Below are 10,272 nucleotides of genomic sequence, written 5' to 3'. Positions count from 1 at the left end.
TTAGCCCCTCCTAGTGAATACACCCCTGAATGTCAAATATATGGTTAATTACTAATGTTATACATTCAGTAAATGGTTTGTTGCTAAACATTTCACAACAGTTTGCTCAGGTCTTTGTATAATGACTACACCCCAATCCAGCAAGGGCTGTCAAAAGCTACTGAAGTTAAATGAACATGAGCTGACGGGAGGCACTGCCTTGCACAGGTCCTTGTTTCCCCAAAACATCTTAAGGCTAAATGTATTAGTATCCTATGGTTAATGTGAATTTAGTCTTAAGCTGCTTTTAGGAAACCGTATCCAGAGAGTCACTAAGCACAGAAAACCCCGACCGGGAATGATTAGCATTGTTGACAGTGCCTTGGTATAATGTCCTTGAACAGACAAATCCCTCTAGGCTGCATCAAAATGCACACAGAAGTCTGTCACCAAACAGCCAAGTCACCACAAGACATCAATTTGTGATGACACCTGCCATATGCACAATTTAACCAAAGCTGACAATTACAAGGGTGTAGAGGCTACAGTAATTAGTTACGTGGCCCAAGTCAGGTACGCTGCAGTGCAAACCAGTATACCAGAAACTGTTAGTGTACAATTTCACAAAATGGGTTAAAAAGCAGACCTAAGTCTCATTACAATAAATACAACTCAGTTAAATAGGCAAGATTAAAAAAAAATATTTAATATGCATTAGTCAAATTACCACATTTCTTTAGCATGTTCAAGCATCAGATTTGTCACCCTGCAGATTGTCAGACCTGGAAAAACAAAAAAGTGTGAAAGCTAGAAGTGCTCCTATTTAAGCAAGTTACTTTCAAATCTGGGAACAAAAGATATGCAAGACTCACCTTTTATTTAAAGCAGCACTCTTCTCAGTTATTTTATCTAGAGCACATGTAGTAGATCTGGTGGGAAGAAATTAAGTGAGATTAAATACTAACTAAATAATTAATGTGACAAAATGTAAAGAAATGAAGGCCAACTACAGTTCACTTTTCTGGTACATCAGTCACCATGTGACAATACACCAATCAAGATGCAAGTCCCCAGTCTTCCTCACCTCCTAATTCCATCAAAACAGCGCTCTTCACAATTTTTTTCTGTGGGCATACACACTTCAGTAGAGCACATGAAGTAGATCTGTTGAGGAATGAAGTGAGATTCAAAACCAACTAAACAGGTTTGACTTTGTGTAACAAAAAAAAAAAAAAAAAAAGTTGCACACAATAGAAAGAGCTTTTTGAAAGCCTCATTCACCATGTAACAAGACACCAATCAAGGTGTGAATCCTAGTCCATATTCTGCTTCCTCACCTCCTCATCCAGATAATTGTTGGTCTGTTGATCCATGAACTGGAATGCTTGGACCATGAAGCGACGCTGGTGGCGGTTCTGGGTCAGGTTGCTGAATTTAAGGATGGAGACATTGGGGTCCTGAGGGTTGGCACACCTAGAGGTGAGAAATTGATAGAGAACTCAATGACAACTTCCTCTTGGCAGCGCAAGGCCCTCAAACTAGAAGGCTCTGGAACTCATAGGGTAAGAGTTGAATACCCTTGGTATAAGGAGTTCTGTCACAAAATGGCTGTCATGCTTTGGCTACGGAAAGGGCAAAGTTAAGACATAAAGGGATCCTTCAGGATTTTGGCAATGAGGCCCTTCATCTACTTTTGATAGAGATTAACTTAAATACCATTTGTCTGCCCCTATGGCCAATATGAAGGAAGTGATTGGTAGTGTCATTAGCCAAAGCTAGCAGATACCTAGTCTTCATTGTGCCAAAGCTGGTTAGAAAATTCCTTCAACTGCATACAGACAAACGGAGCCACAAGTTGACCTGACTCTGGGTAAGTACATAAAGGGACTCATTGCCAAAATTAAGAGAACATTGGAGTCCATCCATCCCATCTCAGCCTCTAATAAAAGCCAATGGCTGTTCAAGAGCAAGGTGGCCCACCAATATGTAATCTACAGTACGTTAGGCAAATCAGTCACACCAAGTCATTGCAGTGCTTACCCTTCGTGAATGAGCACCAGAACATTCTTGGCAGAGCGGGGATAAGCCAGACAGTAGTTCACCAAAAGTGTCGCCTCTGGATTTGGAGAAGTCAGACGAACTTCTAGATACACAAGTTTACCCAGGAAGAGACGCAGGGGCTGATGGTTCCGTTTGAGGTACTTGGTATAAGTTTTGTCTGGTGGGGAGGTAAAAGAGCAATTTAAGCATTGGGCTTGTCAGCAATGTAAAGTGTCCGCAACAATGGGACAGTAACCATTATGTTCTGGCCATGGCGTGTTTACATGTCAGCCAGATACCTTCAGCAATCCTGAGTTCGACACCAAACAGTCCCTTGGATGTCACCTTTGAAGGGAATGTTACACTGGGGCTTTTCACCATGTAGCCCACACTCGCCACTGTTGGCAGGGTACCCAGCGTTTTAGGGTAGCGGCACTCAACCATGACTCTAGAGACGAACATGGGGGGGGGGGGGGGTAACTAGTCAATCTCAGCATGTGCATTTAATGATTCCTCAATTAGTGAGATTAAATTACATTCTGAAAGTGCCAAGTATTCGTGGCATTTGCAACAGTAATGTTTGAAGGTTTACACTTTGAGCTACTTAACTGGTGAATCAGCTCAATATATAGGAACACTAGGACAGAGGCATATAGCAAAGACAGAAATCTAGAAGGTGTAGACATTGAGATGTTCATTAACACCAAACTGAAGAACCTGTCCAATAAACAATGCCCATTTTGTTTGTTGCAAAATGTGACATCTGAATTACCTGCGGGGGTTGTCTCTGGATATTATGCCATACTTCAGGTTAAGGGTTCGGACGGCCGTCTGTACCTCTGCTGTGTAGATCACGGTATTGCCAATTTCCTAATTAAGATCAAAACAATAAAGTAATTGTGTGGAACAAGAACCGCACCAGGAGGATTCCAGAAGACGTAATATTCTTGTCCACTTACATATGAGCGAGTTCCACATTCAGTGACTGAGAACTTGAAGACCACAAACTTATCAGTGACAATGACTGGGCCACAGCTAGACTTCCCAGCAACCACAAGTTTGGTGGGAGTCACAGGAAAGTGGTGCGGTTATGGTGAACGGCAAAGATAAACTGATGGTCTGCAGTGCACTCTGGGGAGGGAGAGCGGTACACATCAGTCCTCACTATTCAAAGACAAACATCATCTTGCCCTGTGAAAGAGTATTTACCATCCATTGGGTAGAAGCAGGCGGAAGTTGCCGAATCCACACAGCAACCAATCACCAAACACTGGGAAGACGAGATTCCAGTGAAACCACAAGCCAAGTGCTGGTTCTGGGGAATACTGCAGCCTGAAATACAAAAAACATTGGAAGTGAGGATGAGTAGCCAATGAATTATACTTCAGAAAAAAAAGTTATGTAGTGTCAGTCCCATGTTTCATGAGCTGAAAGCACACACAATTGTTCCATTTGTGAAGAAAGCTAATTCTGTGCACAATTGTGTTTACATCCCTGTTAGTCATTATTTATCCTTTGCCAAGATATTTCATCCACCTGAGGCACAGCAAGAAGCTTATTGGGTTGTGCCGTGGCAGAGATCTTTGTGGCCTATACTCGGCCTCGTCTCAGGATGGTAAGTTGGTGCTTTGGCAAAGTGGGTAGGGTTATATCCTTCCAGTTTGGCCCTATCCGGGGGTGTCATCCGATGGGGCCAGTGTCTCCTGACCCCTCCTGTCTCAGCCTCCAGTATTTATGCTGCAGTAGTGTGTCGGGGGGCTAGGGTCAGTTTGCTATATCTGGAGTACTTCTGTCCTATCCGGTGTCCTGAGTGAATTTAAGTATGCTCTCTTTCTCAGGACCTGAGTCCTAGGACCATGCCTCAGGACTACCTGACATGATTCCTTGCTGTCGAGAGTCCACCTGGCCGTGCTGCTGCTCCAGGTGCAACTGTTCTGCCTGTGATTATTATTATTTGACCATGCTGGTCATTTATGAACATCTTGGCCATGTTCTGTTATAATCTCCACCCGGCACAGCCAGAAGAGGACTAGCCACCCCACATAACCTGGTTCCCCTCTAGGTTTTGGCCTTTCTAGGGAGTTTTTCCTAGCCACTGTGCTGCTACACCTGCATTGCTTGCTGCTTGGTGTTTTAGGCTGAGTTTCTGTACAGCACTTTCAGATATCAGCTGATGTACGAAGGGCTATATAAATACATTTGATTTATTAAATAGCATGATCGATACACAGGTGCACCTTGTGCTGGGTACAATAAAATGTGCAGCTCTGTCACAACACAATGTCACAGATGTCTCAAGTTCAGGGAGCATGCAATTGGCATGCTGACTGCAGAAATGTTCATTACTCTACCATAAGCCACCTCCATTTTAAAGAATTAGGCAGTGTGCAAACCAGCCTCACAACCGCAGACCAGGTTTAACCATGCCAGCCCAGGACCTCCACATCCAGTTTATTTACCTGTGGGATCGTATGAGACCAGCCACCCAGACAGCTGATGAAACTAAGGAGTATTTGTAATAAAGCCCTGGTGGGGAAAAACCTTCCTCAGAGTAACTGGAGAGCCAGGCCCAGCCAGTGGGCCTATACCCTCCCATTGGCTGTGCCCCTGCCCAGTCACATGTAAGCCATAGACTAGGACCTAAAGTACATCAATTTCAATTGACTGATTTCCATATGAACTGTAACTCAGTAAAGTCAGTGCATTTATGTTTGTTCACTAATAGCTGAAAACTCAATGACCAGTGGATAGAAGTCCATCTGAGCCAAGTTGATCGTTAGAATGTTCTTAGGAGCATTGTTAAAAATGTCACAAAATGCTCCTTTACGGACTGCCTCAGACCACAATAACAGCAAATATTGATGCTTATCCAAAGAAATAGAATAAACATTTCATGAGACTCACCAGGATATTTGGTGGGATTTTGAGCGCTGGGATTGCGAGGGGTGGGATTAAGACACTTTGAAGGAGGCCCATCATGGGCATTGTGAAGACCATTAGAGAGGGGCAGGTGGATGGTCGAGGACAAAGAGGATTTGGGGCTAGCCGCACAGGACACTGTAGAAACATCCATTATGCCAGCTTCATTGATATACAACACCATCAAGGTGTACCGCCCAGCCTGCAGAGTCAGTGTGGCAAGAAATGTACAATCATTCCAATGACACATTTACACCATTTAAATGTATAATTTAAAATTGGAAAGGAAAAACCCTACCTGATGACTAATGAGGCAGCCTGAAAACCGGACAGTTAAGGCGTTCTGATATTGTCCTCGATTTAAGGAGTATCCACAGGATTCCGGGGCGTCAAGAACAGAGAGCATACTGTTGGGTCCTGTAGGGAAAGTTAAAAATGAGCAAAGTAGCCCAATTGCATATGATGATCTTTAAACCTATAAATAACTTACCCAAAATCTTGACTTCACCCATTGGACCAGCTGGCAGTGTTACTTTAAACTCATCCTCACCGCACAGAACCGCTAAACTGACTGGGGCAGCTTCGGTAACGGATACCCACTTTTTTGCATCCGATACCTCCTCGAATTGCACCTGGAATCCACGGTCGGCGTTAAGATCGACATTGGCGGGGTCTCCAAGTTGCACTACAGCCTTGTCTTTGGTATAATTCTCCTCTGTGTCAAGGTTGTCTTGGGCAATGGTTGCCTCTTCGGAAACGCGCTCCCATCCCGCTGCAGGCAATGCAAAGCAAAGCCAAACCGGGAAAAAAAGCAGTGCGCTCCTTTGCCAAGTCATGGTTTCACACAATGCCTCAACGAATGCTGAAAACGGTATTACAGCTGATGTCTCTCCTAGGTATATATAGGAAGTATTTGCAATTGGCTGCACCTTTCTACCAATTGGAACAACGTTACTCTCCATCAGAATATACGTTCTCACAAGGTAAACGGTAACATCTGGAGTGAATAATCTATTACCCGCCACTATGTTTGCGTTTACACAGGAAGCTCAATTCGGATAATTTTTTCCACTGATCACATTAGATATTTTCAAATCAAAATATTTTTCAGATCTGATCTGATTGGTCAAAAGACCAATTAGTTAAAAAAAAGATCAGAATTTGGCTGCCCAGGGCCCAGTTCGAATATTAGGTTTGAGTGCTTTAGAGCGGCATTCTTTCTTCCTCCCTCTGAATAGTAATAATACACAATGATCCTAACGTGATTAGACAGGTGAATGCAAGGGATAGCGCCATCCCAAAGCTTTCACTGTCCAGTATTGTCTGTACAGTGCCATGCATATTTTTGATATTGAATGTTATCAGATCTTCAACCAAAACCTAATATTAGATAAAGGGAACCCGATGGAAAAAATAACACAATTACATACTCATTTCATTTATTTCATAAACAAAGTTATGCAACACCCAACGCCCTTGTGTAAAAATGTAATTGACCCCTTACACTCAATAACTGGTTGTGCCCCACCTTCAGCTGGAATGACTCCAACAAAACGCTTCCTGTAGTTGTTGATCAGTCTCTCACGTCGCTTTAGAGGAATTTTGCTGCTGCAGCTCAGTGACATTTGAAGCTTTTCAAGAATGAACTGCTCATTTCAAGAACTGGCACAATATTTCAATTGGGATAAGGTCTGGACTTGTACTCGGCCATTCCAATATTCAAATTTGTTGCTTTTTAGATTTGATTGTGTGTTTTGGAGAATAGCCTTGCTTGCATGACCCAGCTGCACTTCACCCTCATTGTTATTGTATCCTTTCAAACTCAAAGTGCTAGAGTACAGAACCAAAATAACAAAAAACATGGTCACTGTCCAATTAATTATGGTGCTCACTGTAGTTGAGGCAGTATTTGTTGTGAGCTGAGTTACTTCTGCTGTTGTACTTCCAGATGTTGACCTAGTTGTTACTTTTGTAGGAAAATATGTTGCAGACATTTTCAGAGTTGTGGAAGGAATTGTCCCTCTCGGTGTAGCTGTTGTGGAAACTAACTGTTAATGTTGGATTTGCCGAAGCTGTAGAGGAGGTTGGGGTGGTATGGCCATTTGATGTTGTAAGTTTTAGATAAACTCTCAGATGTTTGTTGTAGTTGTTTGAGAGAAGGTTGTTGGAGTGTAAGAGAGAGTATTAGATTTCTCAATTTGCCTTATAGTTGCCAGTATAGATTTTGCATTGGAGGAAGTTGTTGAGACAGTTTTTGTGAAGACTTGAGGAGCATTTGATGTCAATGTCAACACTTCAGTTGTGGTGCCGATAGTAGCTGTATTGTGTGTTGCTGTGGAACTGTGGTTGTCGCTGTAGGAGCTGCAGCTGTTATTGTCGTGTTGGCGGATGTAAGTACTGTTGTTGTAGGAGCTGGGTTAGGGTTAGGGTTAGGGTTAGGGTTAACCTATGTTGTGTTGTTAAGAGCTGCAGATTGTGCTTGTAGTAGTTTGAGCTGCACTTGTTGTTGAGGTAGGAGCTGAAGTAGTGGCCGTCTTACAAGTGGTTGTCGTAATAGGAGCGGTGGTTGTTGTTGATAGAGCTGCAGTTCTTATCAAGATAGTAGGAGCTGCAGTTGTTGTTGTAGGAGCTGTTGTCATTGTTTTGGTAGTAGGAGCAGCATTTGTTATTGCAGGATCTGCAGACATTGTTGCGATAGTAAAGGCTGCAGTTGTCGTAGTAGGAGCTTATGCAAATGCAGCTACTTTGCTGTTATTCTGGCTGTTATTTTTGACATGACTGTAGGTTAGCCATAGTTGGCTAGCTTGCAAGCAAGGGATAAGAACGTTGCCAGACAGTATGGCAATGGAACATTTAGAATTAACGACTGGATAAAGTCCATAGATACAGTACAAAAAGAATGAATAACGGTTGCGTCCATAGATACAGAACAAAAAGAATGAACAACGGTTGCGTCCATAGATACAGAACAAAAACACTGAATGGCTGGGTTGCGTCTCTAGCAACCCTATATTTGTGTCGGGATGGTAATTAAATGACGAGACAGAGGCACTGATGCGAGTAACCAGTCTTGTTCAGTACATTGCAATACATCCGGGTGTCTCAAGCACACTGGTAAAAACACTGGAGTTGCAGTAATTAACATTTACCAACAGATGGCATCACTGTGCCATCTTACACCCCTAACATCTTCCCTTTTTATTAGAGGAATTCTAATTTCCTATATGTTTTGTAGCCAAAACCAAATTCACACTCTATCTATTTCATAATAAGTTGTAAGTTTATCATTTTTGCATGAAATAGATCGAGACCAGTCTTAAAAGTCAGGTAACAGTGTTTAATTCAAGAGTACTGACCCAAAATACAAAGAACATTACATTTTAAAGAGAAGATCGAAATGACGTCATCAGTTCTCACACTTTCTCGGATCCACACAATAGCGCAGCGTCTTCAGGTCTGGAGATTGTCTTCTACTCCCCTCATGAAACAAACATTCCAATCTGTCTAAAAGATATACTCTTCTCCACTAATGGAACATCAAAGAACATTCTTATCTGTCTGAAAAGATATACCATCCCTCTTCCTTAAACCCGCAAGGTACAGACAATTCATTCGTTTTAACTACATTTTCAGTCCTAGTTTAACTAAAAACCCATACATTTCATACCACAACATAATATTATTAAAATAAATGGTTCTAATTTAAATGTATACATAATTAATCATTTCAACTATAATTTCCTCCAACAAATCCTCCCTTTGATTAAATATTATACATTCAAATCTACATCTAGTTTTATCAAACATAAAAAATTGAAATATGAACAAACGTATAACTAACCTTATTATAAAGGTTTATCAGATTTATCATACGAATAGACTTATAATTAACCTTATTATAAAGGTTTATCAGATTATCATATGAATAGACACATAACCAACATTATTACAAATGTTTATCCGACTCTTCACCCATCATGAATCAAATCTAACCTTAACCTTAATCTAACCTTTAAACCTATATCAGGATTTTTGTTACAATCTTCATTAAAAAAACAGTCTAATCCTTGAAACAAAGTACAATCTAATTCCTCTTCATCTCAAAAATAGTCTCATCTGTTATGGTTTTCTTCCGTCGAAGGAGAGTCGGACCAAAATGCAGCGTGGTAATTTTGATACATATTTATTGATGACGAAAATGAACAATACAAAAACAACCAAACGGAACGTGAAAACCTATACAGCCTATCTGGTAACTACAAACACAGAGACAGGAACAATCACCCACGAAATACTCAAAGAATATGGCTGCCTAAATATGGTTCCCAATCAGAGACAACGATAATCACCTGACTGATTGAGAACCGCCTCAGGCAGCCATAGACTATGCTAGACACCCCCAAGACGAAACACACCACAAACAACCCATGTCACACCCTAGCCTGACCAAATAAATGAAGATAAACACAATATATTTCGACCAGGGCGTGACATCATCAAACATAAATTCCCCAATGATGAAAGATCCAGATTCATCCCCTTGTTCAGTAGATCCACATTCCACATCCCACGGGTCAGAACTTGGAATCTGCCCCTATCTCACCATCTGAATCGTCATTGATTTCTCCAGAGTCCTGGAAATGATAACTTTCATACATACACGCAATCAACCACGTCCATACAAAACTAACACAGTCACACAGGTGAAGGTAGCCCATAACACAGTAATCATAACATTTTTCCATCTTCCAAACACACTGTCAACCCAATTTGTCCGTGAAGTATCCACCCCTGAGTTAATTTCCAACTCGTGAACTAGGGTGTGTAAACCAGACAAGGCCTTGGTCACTGATCCATCCCAGCTGTATATCCCGGAGTCAAATTACCTTCACTCCCACCCTCTTCAGCCAGCAAACATCCAAGACTATTATATTCTGTCAAGTCATTCATTACATCTCTAATATAATTGGTGAAGCGCTGTGGATTTTTAATAGATATAATTGATCCAATCGACATTCTCATTGAGGGTGGACCATCAAAAAAATACTTGACTCTAATCCTACCAGGATCTAATTTATAGCTTTGATCTCATCTGCCACCCTTGGAACCACGATGTTATTAATACAAACCCTATCATCAAAAGACCCAGTCGGGGGAATTCTTTTCTCCCGAATGAGTGTAAAAAGCATTCTCAAATGTACCAATACACATACCTCTGTTCAATTAGCCAGTAATACTCGGCCATCATGTCATTCTCCCACACAACCAACAGATGTGAGCCCTGAGCCTCCTTGTCTTACTGAAATCCCCAGATCTCAACCAGCCTGCCAAATC

The 10,272-nt window shown here is 41.6% G+C and overlaps 1 pseudogene; it reads right to left on the bottom strand.

Annotated features, from left to right (window-relative positions):
• Positions 1-664: 664 nt before the first annotated feature.
• On the bottom strand, positions 665-5,822 carry LOC115123036 (zona pellucida sperm-binding protein 4-like; annotated as a pseudogene).
• Positions 5,823-10,272: the final 4,450 nt, after the last annotated feature.

This window comes from Oncorhynchus nerka, linkage group LG7, assembly GCF_034236695.1.
Source record: "Oncorhynchus nerka isolate Pitt River linkage group LG7, Oner_Uvic_2.0, whole genome shotgun sequence".
Taxonomy (NCBI): Eukaryota; Metazoa; Chordata; class Actinopteri; order Salmoniformes; family Salmonidae; genus Oncorhynchus; species Oncorhynchus nerka.
This window is presented reverse-complemented; position numbering and strand designations above follow the sequence as displayed.